Raw genomic sequence first — 14,057 nt, 5'->3', positions numbered from 1 at the left:
TGGTAATGAAGCTGTAAACCAAATAGCATGAAATGAGGCAAGGCCTTACAATTTAATCAGCTCGTAAACAGATCTACTGCATCAAGCAAATGACATTATTATCCATCCGAAGTAAATCATGCTAATCTCGGGAGATAAAATCAACATCGTTAATGGTCACATGTCATATTCATCAACACTAAACCATCCCCTTTGACAGATTAATCCTAACTACAGCTCCCAGGATGTATGGTAATAGGGCTTGTAGCATGCATTTCACTCCGCGCCAGGCTAACCAGCACTCTTAGGCTGCTATTACAAATAATTTTTTTATTGATTTACATATTTTAAAATGCATTTAAGGTGAGGCACCATTAAAAACCCTGTCACCCACTCATATTTCTTTTCTACATTCCCAGACTTTATTAATAGGAACGGGAAGACAAACACAGTAAGCCTTATAAATACTTTGTTTAGGGCACTGTTAGGGGTAATTAAGATCAGGACTGAGGTTTAGGGGGTGTGGAGAGGCACAAGTGAGGAACAGACGGGGTGATAGGAAACAGGGACCCTTTTGTGGTTCAGGAATAAAGGGAAATTGTAGCTTCTTTTGCTTCCTGTGTTCCCTGGAGGTACCAGGAAGAAAGGGAATAAATTGCCCCCAAAATCTGCTTGTGGGGCCTTCCCTCTTTCCCTTTCTGTCACATCCTACATCCACCCCATCAACTCAGCCTTATGGTGTATGCATCTGTGCTTGTGTTCTGGTCCCTGTATCCTGCCTGCTGACTTCGAACGCCAAATGTATTTATTTATCATGAGGCTGACCTAGGATGAATGCTCCCGGAGAAGTGTCCACTATTCAAAATGTCACTTCCCCTCAACAGGCCATGCATTAAATTGACAGGCATACTTTCAGAGGCCGATGAAGGACGAGGATGGATGGAGGGCTGCCACAGCAGAGGCCACTGCTGCCTGGGCTGAGGGAGGGAGGGAGGGAGCGGGTCATGGGTAAGTGCAGGAGTGGGTGGGTGCCCGGATTATCTACACTCTCCCCCAGGAAGCATAAGCTGTGGGAGCTGAGACAGTGACCAGGGATGCAAGCTGGAGACCATCAGACCTGTAGTGCTTGGTGGGGAACAGATAGCAGCCCACCTTCACCCAGCCGCCCTTCTGATGGGCACACTCGAGGAGCTTCCTGCCCATCTGTGAAGCCAGTTGGGGGTGGAGGGTGACAAAGAAGTGGTTGCCCTTTTTCTGAGTGACAGCAAGGAGGCTAGGGGTCTGATACGGCTTGAATCTGTGTCCTCACCCAAATTTCATGTTGAAATGCAATCTCCAATGCTGGGGGTGGGGCCTGGTGGGAGGTGATTAGATCATGGGGGCAGTTTCTCAGGGCTTAACACCATTCCCCCCGTTCTGTCCTTAAGATAGTGAATTCTCATGAGATTTTACTATCGAATGAGATAGTTGTTTAAAAGTATGGGGTACCTCCCACCTCTCTCTCTTCTTCCTGCTCTGGCCATGTAAGATGTACCTGCTTACCCTTCACCTTCCACCATAATTGCAAGTTTCCTGAGGCCTCCCCAGAAACAGAAGCTGCTATGCTTCCTGTGCAGCCTGCAAAACTGTGAGCCAATGAAACCTCTTTTCTTTATAAATTACCTACTCTCAGGCATTTCTTTATAGCAATGCAAGAACAAACTAATACAGGGTCCCAGGGCCACCATGTATGGCCATGCAAACCTCCCACTGCACAATCCATGGAATTATTCCATGCAGCAACCCTGGGATTACAGTTTCTTTACAAAAATCCCACATGCCCACTTCACTGTGGATAGAAATGCAGGAAGCAGATGGATTCCCCAAATGGAGATATTGAACTTGATAGAGGCACCTCTCTTAATGCACTGAAAAGACCCCACCTCGGCTTACATGGACTGAGGTAGAACTCAGACACTTCCAGACACCCCAGGTAACTGCCATGATTTCAGAATGGGACCCTGAAAAACTCCCCAGCCCAGGTCTGTGTTTTGTAAAATTGCAGCTATGGATTAGACCAATGAATAAAATAAAGCAGAGAGTAAATTAACTTCAGAGTTTAGACGGTGCCAAGTTCAAGTGGTTGGAACCCACTGAGCTCTATAAGAAACTCTGGAGAGTTTGTGTCCTGGGCTTCCCAGGATCCTTCCCAGGGACCCTGGAGATTACCTTGTCACTGGGGACCTCAAAGGCCCTTCTCTGGAGCTGTTCAGTCTGGAGCTGCATGGTTGAGGGCAGTGGTTCCGAAACTTTAGCCCGAGTCAGAATATCCTGAGGGTTTGTGAAAACAGATTGCTGGACCCACCTCCAGAGTCTCTTGTTCAATAGGTCTGAGGCGAATCTGGAGGGTTTGCATTTCTAGCAAGCCCCCAGGTGATGCTGATGCTCCTGGTCCCAGACCCACACTTTGAGAACACCTGATAGGGTTTAACTGTGTCCCCACCCAAATCTCACTTTGAATTGTAATAATCCCCACATGTCAAGGACAGGACCAGGTGGAGGTAATTGAACTATGGGGTAGTTCCCCCATGCTGTTCTCGTGATAATGAGTTCTCACTCAACATCTGATGGTTTTAAAGGGGGCTTTCCCCCTTCACCCAAGTGAAGACACTCATCTCTCTCCTGTCACCCTGTGAAGCAATGTCCTCCACCATGATTATGAGTTTCCTGAGGCCTCCCCAGCCACGTGGAATTGTGAATCAATTAAACCTCTTTTCTTTATAAAGTACGTGGTCCTAGGTATTTCTTTCTTTTTTTTTTTTTTTTTTTTTGGTTGAGACAGTCTCACTCTGTCACCCAGGCTGGAGTGCAGTAGCACCATCTCGGTTCACTGTATCCTCCACCTCCCAGATTTAAGCAATTCTCCTGTCTCAGCCTCCCAACTAGCTGGGAATACAGGTGCATGCCACCACACTTGGCTAATTTTTGTATTTTTCATAGAGACAGGACTTTGCCATTTTGGCCAGGCTGGTCTTGAACTCCTGACCTCAAGTGATCTGCCTGCCTCGGCCTCCCAAAGTGCTGGGATCACAGGCATGAGCCACCATGCCCAGCCTCAGGTATTTCTACATAGCATCATGAGAATGGACTAACACCTAAGCCAGGGAAGGGTGGAAGGACAAGGAAGGAAGTGTAGATGAAAAACACTGGGCTCCCAGGCACAGATTACAAGCCCAGAGTTGGGTCATGGCAGGAAGCGGAGGCCAAAACACTGAGTGACGTCTGCAGTGGGACTTCCACATCTCTACTAAAAACATTAAAAAAAAGAGGCCTTTCCTCTTTTAAGTTCCTGGCACTCTTAAGAGCAAGTGCGCAAAGCAGGCCTGATAATCCAAGGTCCAGAACCCCAGAGTCAAGACTGAAAGCAGCATGTGCCCTGGAAGCTAGAGCTGGCTGATTCTAGCCCTGGCCCCACCTGCCGTACCTCCAGTTCCCTCTCTGGGGTTCCCTCTCTCACTTCCTCCTCTGTGAAGAGGGAGTGGAGCACTAGATTTCCTCCAGAATCCCTTGCATTTCTGATAGATATGAGGTTATGCCACTGTTGCTCAAAGTGTACTTTGCGGATCTTTTATTCTCCTTGAAAACTAGGTTCTACAGACTCAGTGGCTCATGCCTGTAATCCCAGCACTTTGGAAGGCCCGGGTGGGCAGATCACTTGAGGCCCGGAGTTTGTGACCAGCCTGGCCCAAATGACAAAACCCAGTCTCTACTAAAAACATAAAAATTAGTTGGGCATGGTGGCACAGGCCTGTAATCTCAGCCACTAGAGAGGCTGAGGCATGAGAATCCCTTGAACCCAGGAGGTGGAGGTTGCAGTGAGCTGTGATTGTGCCACTACACTCCAACCTGGGTGACAGAGTAAGACTATCTCAAAAAGGAAAAAAGAAAAAGAAAGATGGATGGGTCCAATGGTCAGGTAGTTTGGAAAACTTTTCAAAACATAAGCCCCTACTTGGACTTATATTTACATATGAAAAGCTCTGGGCTGGGCGTGGTGGCTCACGCCTATAATCTCAACAATTTGAGAGGCCAAGGCAGGTGGATCACGAGGTCAGGAGTTCGAGATCAGCCTGGCTAACACAGTAAAACCATGTCTCTACTAAATACAATAAAAAATTAGCTGGTCGTGGTGGCACACACCTGTAGTCCCAGCTTCTCGGGAGGCTGAGGCAGGAGAATCACTTGAACCCAGGAGGTGGGGGTTACTACCAAGATCGTGCCACTGCACTCCAACATGAGTGACAGAGCAAGACTCCATCTCAAAAAAAAGAAAAAAAAGGCTCTGAAAAGTCCTGGAGTTGGGAAACCTGTTTAACTTTACTTAATCCATCCCAGACTCATCAGATCGCAGCCTTTTTTCCACTACCTATTGGCACTGAAGTTCTATAGGACATACTTTGGGAAACACTGGCCAATACCAAAGGCTGCACCAAGAGGCAGATGACTGTGTCAGCATCTGCAGATGCCTTTGTCCCTGTGCCTGAAGATACAGACCACTTCCCCTCAGCTCCCAGCACCTTGATGCATTGGCACATAAGCAAATCAGGCACTTACCAGGGACGGAGCTGGCCACTAAGGAGCTAATAGAGAGATAGTGAGGCAGTGGCTCCTACCCTCAAGAAGTTCCCAGGCTGGTATGGCAAGAAAGACCCTAGGTACTGCCTTGGCCTGGCACAAACTTTATTATTTTTTATTTTTATTTTATTAATTTATTTATTATACTTTAAGTTCTGGGATACATGTGCATATCATGCAGGTTTGTTACATAGGTATATACACACCATGGTAATGGTTTGCTGCATCCATCACCCCGTCATCTACATTAGGTATTTCTCCTAATGCTATCTGTTCCCAATCCCCCAACGGCCTGTTATTCCTCCCCTAGCCCCTCACCCCCCAGGCCTCAGTGTGTAATGTTCCCTCCCTGTGTCCGTGTGTTCTCATTGTTCAACACCCACTTATGAGTGAGAACATGCGGTGTTTGGTTTTCTGACGAACTTTCGACTCCGGGCAAGCTTGGGGACTTTTACCTCTCCTTTTCCAAGGGCTAGCATCAATTTCCTATGGTTTTACTAGTGGATTTGCTTTGCTCAGTTTCACCAGCCTGTGAAGCATACAAACAGGTTTATTCATTCACTTAACAAAAACTATTGGGCATATATTTCATGCCAGATGCCGTTGTAGGTACTGGGAGACAGCAGAGAATAAAACAAGCAGAGATCACTGTCCTCTCTTCCAATGGAGAAAGACAAGCAGTGAATAAAGAAACTCCATGGCATGTTGGATGGTGAGGAGTGCTGAAGTGGAGAGTTGGGATAGGCAGGGCCAGGAAGTTTTGCTATTTTTAATGGGGCAGGGGTGTCAGGAAAGGCCTCTCTGGCCTTCAGTAAGAACTTGAAGGGGAAGAGAGAGTGAGCTGGGTGGAAAGCTGTTCTAGGACTGGGGGATGGCAAGTGCAAAGACCCCAGGTGGGAGTCTCTGGTATGCATGATACACAGGTAGAGGCTGATGAAGCTGGAGGAAATTAAGAGGCTCAGTTGCAGAAAAGGGTCAGAAAAATAAGAGGGGACCCGACTGTTAGACCCTGAGTAGGACAGGAAGCCGTGGGAACAGAGGGCATGACTTACCTTTTTATTTCTTTATTTTTTTTTTAGATGAAATCTTGCTCTGCAGCCCAGGGTGAGGTGTAGTGGCATGATCTCAGCTCACTGAAACCTCCATCTCCCAGGTTCAAGTGTTTCTCCCATATTGTAGCTGGATCCATAGGCGTGCACCACCATGGCTGGCTAATTGTATTTTTCGTAGAGACAGGGTTTCACCATGTTGGCCAGCCTGGCCTTGAACTCTTGGCCTCAAGAGATTCACCCACCTCAGCTTCCCAAAGCGCTGGGATTATAGGCATGAGCCACCATGCCAGGCCATGACTTACTTTTTTTTTTTTTTTTTTTGCATGAAAACTATTAAAATAAGGATTAAACCTGAATATAGAACAATCAGAATGCCAGCCCTTTTCATAAAATCAGCAAGAAAAAGGAAAGAGAAAGAGAGAAAGAAAAAGAAAAGAGGAGAGGGAGAAGGCGGTGGAGGGGGGCTGACATTTTTTAATAGATCTTAAGTGACTTATATTTCAGACTATGCCAAGTCAATGTGGAGAGCCACAGAAAGTAACATTATTTCCAAAGCCACAGGCCTCCTGGTGGGGGTCAGGTGGCCCTTCTGCTGCTGGCCACACCTGTCCTGGAATGATGTGTGGAAAGAGGGCAGGGATAGAGGGAGGTAGGGAGCTGGTGATGGCCAGGAGGCTCTGAAAGCCAAACTTTCTTCACACTTGTATATTTCTACTTTGTGCCCAATACTGTGCAAAGCCCATTCACTTATGAATTCTGAATTAACTCTATGAGGTAGGAAATTCCTCTCCTTGTTTTGCATTTGAGAACCTTGTGGGTCTGAGGAGTTAATGGAGTTGCCCAAGTCACCTGGCTCTCCAGTGGCAGAACCCAGGGCTTCCAGATTCTCTCATTCCAGTGCCCCTCCCTCAGTCTCACATGGTTTGGTGTTGCGAACAGTGTACAGAGCTCCCTTGGTGTTTAGGAAAGGTCATCCCAGGTGGATGAGTGACCACAGCCTTTAATGGAAGCTCCAGGCAGAGTCTGCAAGGTGTCTTCAATTGGAAAGATACACTGAGAGGTGGAGGTGCATGCAGGTATATTGGGGAGTGCTCTCAGGAGGTACATCTGCAAGAACACTGAGAAGACAGGACTGGGAGGAGGGAAAGTGACCCCAAATGTCGTTGCAGCAGACACCTCTTCCAGTCTTGGAGGATGCTCTGGAGCTGAGATGGTCCCCAGAGTTGTCCTCAATTGAAGCAAAGGGCTGGCCTTTGTGTCTCCATCTGCCAGTCACTGACCACAGGCCACACATATAGAGCCACAACTTTGGGCAAAGCAGTTCCCTGCAGCCAAGGGCAATGCCCAGTGAAGAGCTGGGCTGTGAGCAGTCCGCAGCTGACAGTCGCAAAAGATGGGGGATACATGCACCACCCCGAAGAGAGGCGGAGCTTGTGGGCTTTGGGAAGAGGTTCGCTTTTCACATGTACCAGAGCAGATTGGCTCTTTTTCTTCCTTCCTCCCTGCCTCCCTTCCTTCTTTCCTCTCTCTGGAAGGAAGCTCTCAAGGACACAGGGGTGAACAAGAAAAGGTCTTTGCCTTCTCTGGCTCTCTGCCTACTGGGCAAACCAAGCTGTGAATGAGAAAGAGCCCCAGGAGGCTAATGGGGGCTGTAATGGAAGCGGATCCAGGGTGCCTTGGAGACCCAAAGAGGGCTCCAGTTGGGAAGATACCCTTAAACTCTCCCAAATCTGAACACAGTCCAGGAAACTCAGGCTTGGATTGGGGATCATTGCCCACAGGGGCTTAAACTGATCTTGCAGTCAGCTCTGAAAACACCCACCTACTCTTATCAAATCACAATAGATTTGTATTGAGTGCTCTCAGTGTTTGGATTCAAACCGTTAAACAATCCTGTCCCAGGCTGAGTGGATTTCCCCGCCACCCTGGCAAGGCTGGGCCTCAGGGCACAGTCACTCATTAAGTCAGGCAAGTGCTTACAGAAAACCTGTGCCCTATTCTGAACTATTTAGATGCTGCAGTGGGTACTGTCTCTGCTCTCGAGTGCCTCACCCTTTAGTGGAGTAGACAAGCCCAATCACAACGTTCAGTAGGAATGTCACTGAGTTACTTGTTCACCTCCCTCTCTGGACCATGTCTTTTTTGATTTTCTAAATCCAAGAGACTTGTGCTTCTTGGCACATAAGAGTCTGCATTCCTGCAATGAACGTATGTTGCTTTTGTATTAAGAAAAATACACAATAAAAACTCTTTTTGGGCCAAGCACGGTGGCTCACACCTGTAATCCCAGCATTTTGGGAGGCCAAGGCAGGCAGATCACCTGAGGTCGGGAGTTTGAGACCAGCCTGGGCAACACGGTGAAACCCTGTCTCTACCAAAAATATAAAAATCAGCCAGGCAGCAGTAGCGGGCATTTGTAATCCCAGTTACTTGGGAGGCTGAGGCAGGAGAATCACTTGAACCCAGGAGGCGGAGATTGCAGTGAGCAGAGATAGTGCCACTGCACTCCAGCCTGGGCAACAGAGTGAGACTCCATCTCCAAAAAAAAAAAAAATAGACTGAATGAGGCAGGCAGGCACGTGGAGCAGACAGTGGCAGAGGTAAGATGGTAGGCGCGGAGTAGAGTGAAAGCCAAGGGGAATGGTCATGGCTTTCCCCTCAGAGACCACCCCACCCACCCCATCACTCCCATCATAGATTACCCTGGTATCTGCAGACTTAATACAATAGACTCCAGCCCCATGTGCCACAGATTGGTCCAGGGATGAATGCCTGATGGGCACCTACCTGATCCAAGCTGGGCCAATCACAAATGGCCTCAGGAATAAGGGGCCGAGACTGGAGAAAGAAGTCAGTCTGGCTTTGGGTGTTAAATCAAGGACATGTAAGTCTGAGAGCAGCCATGGTAGGCTGTATAGACTGAGGAGCAAAGATCTTGGGCAGTGACAGCAAAGGCTGAAGCAGGTACAGAGAGAAGAGGTAGAGAGGGATCCAGTCAGCTCTGGAAACACCTACCTGCTGATGCCAAACCACAACGGATTTCTATTGGGTGCTCCCAGGGTTTGGGTTCAAACCATTCAACAATCATGTCCCAGGCTGAGCGGCCTCCTGCATTCCCTCCTGAAGTCCTGCAGCCTTCCAGCCTTTCTTGATCCACATCTTAACCCTTAGACGGAGACTCTGTGGACCAGGAGTGCTTGCTCAGCTTTTCTAAGAGGAAGTTCGAAGCTCCCTCGATGCTGCCTCTGCTCCAGGCACAATTCCTCCAGGGCCAGTCCTGGTCCTCTCAGTTCCTCACCTCTGACCCTCCCAGGTCCCCATTTGCTAGTCTTGGCAGTGAGATATTCTCATACATCATTTTTTTACTTCTTTCCCTGGGCCCTTTTTCCTGCCCCTCACTCTTCTCGTTTTGAGCCAGGCTTTTAAAAGTCAAAAGTCAGGACATTTCTTCCTGCTGTCCTCTCTTCCTTGAGGCATCCAGCATAGAACAGCTTCGCTTGAAGGGGTAGCACGCTGGAGAGAGACAGAAAAGAAATAGCCAGAATTGTTAAAAATTAATAGTTCCGATGTATCTCACTGTGAAACAATGGGAATTATTAAATATAAAACACCCCAGCTTCAGGATTCAGCCACAAGCACCTTCCCAGGTGAGCATTATTGCTCGTGAGGCCAGAATGTTAATGTCAAGATCGTTCATTGATTTGTGTGCCAAACAGACGGCCCACTGTTTTGTTAAGAAAAATTCTTGTCTTGCCAGCAGATTCTTTCCTGGCCCCTGCCCTGAAGGGATAGGGTGGCCATTCATTTGCACAAGTCTTGGTTAGGCTTCTTTATTGTCATTAAAGTCAACCTAATAGTCTTGGCTTAATGTTTTTAAATCATTATTATTATAAAAGTAAGTACCTACTTATTAAACATGTTAACAGAAATTGACTTAGAAAGTGGAAGTCTGTAGTACCTTTACCTCCTCAAGATAACCACTTCACTTTATTTATTTATTTATTTATTTATTTATTTATTTATTGAGATGGAGTCTTATCCAGGCTGGAATGCAGTGGCGCGATCTTGGCTCACCACAACCTCCACCTCTGGGGTTCAAGTGATTCTCCTGCCTCAGCCTCCCGAGTAGCTGAGACTACAGGCACACACCACCATGCCTGGCTAATTTTTATACTTACAGTAGAGATGGGGTTTTGCCGTGTTGGCTAGGCTGGTCTCAAACTCCTGGCCTCAAGTGATCCACCCACCTCAGCCTCCCAAAGTGCTGGGATTACAGGTGTGGGCCTGGCAACCAAGATAATTACTTCATATCTATCCAGATTCTTCCTTCACATCTTATTTCTTCGGTAACACTGATCTACTTCATTCTTTTTAACAAAACTGCATTGTTTTCTCAATTAACTTTTCAAAAACTATTTTTAAAATCTGAAAGTGTATTTGTCCATTCTCACACTACTGTAAAGAACTGCCTAAGACTGGGTAATTTGTAAAGGAAAGAGGTTTAATCGACTCACATTTCCACATGGCCAGGGAGGACTCAAGAAACTTACAATCATGGCACAAGGGGAAGCAAACACATCCTTCTTCACATGATGGCAGGAAGGAGAAGTATGGGAGTCCAGTGAAGGGGACTCCCATAAAACCATCAGATCTCATGAGAACTCACTCACTATCATGAGAACAGCATGGGGGAAACTGCCCCTACGATTCAATTATCTCCACCTGGTCACACCCTTAACCTGTGGAGATTATTACAATTCAAGGTGAGATTTGGGTAGAGACACAGAGCCAAACCATATCAAAAAGCAATACATAATTATAGTAAGGAGGGCTTGGGTAAGCTGTAAAACTCTCATCCAATTTTTGGGTATCCTTCTAGAAATTTTCTATACCCACATGTTTTATTATTAATTTTTGATACAAGTGGGATAATAATATACCCACTGTTTTGCAAGATGCTTTTTTTCCCACTTAATAATGTATCTTAACCTTTCCTAACAGCATGTGAGGTCTCCCTTGTTCCTACTGATGTTTGCATAGTATCCCACTGTACAGATGCGCTGTAATTGATGTATCTAAATCCAATTCTCAGGCATATTGAATACCTGCATTTCAGTCTTTGAAACTATAACCTCAAACTGTCTGCTGCTCAGCTTCCAATAAAAGCAGAGCTGAAAAAAACACTTTGTATGGAAAATAATTTGGAGGTCAGGTTGGAGTTAGTCCTTGCACTTTTCCATTATTAAAGTCTCACCCCTGAATGAAACCGTCCATTAGTGAACCACATATTTGATGCAAATCTCCTGGATTTCCAAGAGAGTTGGCTTGCCAGGTCATCCATTTCCAATGCAGGGATCTCCACGAGCCTCACCCCTGCCTAAAGTATGAGGGTGTGTGGAGGGCAGTGTCAGGTACATGACCCACATGAGGTCAATGCAAAAGAACCTTGATTCTGTTAAGGAGCTGGTCTGCTTTTTCTTTAAAAACTATGTAACATTTGTAATTAATCATATGTTTTATTTTCCTTCTTTGCTTTGGCCTCCAGGAAGCCCAGAGTCAAATTTTAGTAATTACATAAGATTTATCTGCATATCTCTTTACTATTCTTTCTCCTTTCATCTCTTCTGTCTAGCCCTTTCTATTCCTGGACCTTTCATTTTAAAGATCTTATTTTTTATTTTTGAACCTTTCTATTTTGCAGAGATTTGTTATTCTTATTGGTACCCTTGAAAATCAGCTCATTTTTTAAAGTTGCAGAATGAGCCAGAGGATTAGAATAATTTTGGAAGATGCTTTTGGGACATACCCCTTTCTGCTCAAATGCGTGCTTCTCTCCTATCCTGTTGATGTGGAGAGGTTTGAAGGGCACCATGGAGACCACACAGCTAGATGGGGCAGCAGGTAACCAAAGAGGAATGATTTGTAGCTCAAGAACATAGGGCCAGAATTCATCTGAGCTGACTGAACTCCCTCCTAATGAGGTATGGGGGCATTCTGTATGCTTATCGAGGTTCAGTGCCCTAACTCAAGGTTTACCAGGCCTTCCGCAAGTCCAATAAATGGCTCCTCCTAACAGGACTACTGCTCCTGGGATCAGCTTGGAAAATAGCAGGACCTGCAATGCTTTCAGAATCAGAGCCAAGAAGGACCCTTGGGTCTTCTACTAAATAAGGGGGAGGTGTGGCAGTCCCCAGAACCCAGTAGGTTAGATGCTGTCCTGTCACCTTACGTGAGGAATGGCTGTGATAAAATAATAACCAGGGACAATAGGTGACCCAGTTTGAACAAAGGGGATGAGGATCGATGCTCCACAGCCACCTTCTGCTTTGTGGGTCCTTTTACTACAACATTATATATTATATGCAAATCGCGGCACAGACTTAGGGCTGCTTTTCATGTCAAGAGGCTTCTTTGAGCCTATATGTTATATTTTACAGATCTTGGACAGTAACATTTTTCTTTTTAGCACGAAGTTGCTCAAGGTTCATCTGAGACTCTTTTAAATTGCTGCTTTCAGAGAAATAACAATGTAAAATGACACAATGATGTATGGCCCCGTCCAGCAGACCAGGGCTGCAGCAGCCGCAAACGCGACCAAACCTCTGGGAATGAAGCAGTCTCCGGAGCACCATTGTGCAATTGTCCTAACCGGATCATTTTTAATTAGTTGCAATTAATTTCAAGTGACAGCATCCTGCAATATCAAGTCAGAGAAGCTCCGGTGCGTGGGTGGGGTTGTTAGGAACAGACGGCTGGTGAGAGAGAAACAGAGAGAGAGATCTCATCACAGGCTACAAGATTTTCTGGGTTGGGGGTAGAGGGACAATTTCCTGAGCTGGGGGAGGGAACTTCTTCCTAAAGATGCAAATGTTCTGATTCTTTCTGGGCTGTGTGTAGGCCTTCCTAGGTGGATACGTAGCCAGGTAGATACACATAGGGCCTTTCTGGTGGGCAATTATCTCGCTTCAGTAACGCAAAGTAGTGCAGCCAGCTAATCTCTGCCTTAGTTTGGCAGAAGGAGATTCTGAGATAAGGATTTGGGAGGTGACCCCAGGAGTGGAGAAGTGAATCAGGAAAGGAGAGGAGCCAGAAAGAGGTACATTATTAAGCAAGCTAGCAGTAGAGGGACCTGGAGCTCTCTCCCATTGGGAAACTTTGGGAGACATTGTAGAACATACATCTCAGAGTTATTGCATCCACAAGATGAAGGAGCTAGGATATTTACACAACAATCCTGTTGGTCACTGGTCGAGGACTGCTTCTAACCTGCCTTGTAAAGGCACATCAGTGGCTAGAGAAAGCTCAGGCAAAGAACTGCCGATGCTGGTGGCTGGAATCAGGCTCGGAGCACAGGCATGGTAAGGGCAAAGGCCTTGGGGCACTGTGTGTACAACCTCCAAGACCTCGTACAGTTCAAATATCCTACAATTTCCCCAGTACCCCTTGGATGTCCCTCTGAGGCACTTACATATGGAGACACAGAGGCAGAGAGGTTAAGTGGAGTGAAGCTCCCAGGGCCCCCAGGCCTGGTGGAGGAGAGCTGAGAAGTCATGTTGCCTGCCTTTTGGTAGTAAGCAATCACCATCCTGCTTTACCATTGCTAGGGATGTGGATGCCACATCTAGGAACCCAGGCTACCTCCGGGCAGCCTGGGTTATTATGGGCAGGCTATTATGGGCAGACAGGGTTTTTTACTCTCCAGCCAGTGCTGACACTTCTGTATCCTGTGTTCCTAGCCTGCATCAGTAACTGTTTGATCTTGGCACCCTTTCCTCGACATCCGGTTGTGGATTCAGAATCCCCAGTAGGATACAGCCCACAGCTGTTATCAAGCAATGGTATATACAAAAGAGCTCAACCCTATTTGCTCCCATGGCCTAGAGGGAGCATCCCTCCTAAGCACAATGTTCTCTAATCAAAATGTTTTGGGAGGCACAAATTACCTATGTAGATAACTTTATAGTGGCACAGTCACTCCTTTTCCCCTACCTAGCTGAATCTTTACGGCCAAAGGGGTAATCTCCACTTCAAATATACTTGCTACTCTAAACAGCAGATTTAGAACCAGAACCAGGGTACTTGACCTCCTCACTGGGGCTCCTCCAGGAAAGTAAGAGGCACATATGCCTGCCCTGACTCCGCTCTTACGTTCCCAAAGCCACCCTTCATTGGTTAATCAGCAGGAAGGGAGTGGGAACTAATGCAACTTGGCCCTTTTCTTGAGAGTAACAACAACGTAAGCAGACACTTACTGAGCACTCACCATAGGCCATGCACTATTCTAAGCATATACCATATTAACTTATTTCATTTTCATAAGCCAGCAAAGTAATATTACCCCATTCCAGAGGGGAGAAAACTGAAGCACAGAGAGGTTAAGTAACTTGCTTAAGGTCACCCAGCTATGCAGTG

The sequence above is a fragment of the Saimiri boliviensis genome, chromosome 12 (genome assembly GCF_048565385.1).
Source record: "Saimiri boliviensis isolate mSaiBol1 chromosome 12, mSaiBol1.pri, whole genome shotgun sequence".
NCBI classification, from domain to species: Eukaryota; Metazoa; Chordata; class Mammalia; order Primates; family Cebidae; genus Saimiri; species Saimiri boliviensis.
The sequence above is the reverse complement of the archived record's forward strand: the minus strand, read 5'-3'. Positions refer to the sequence as shown.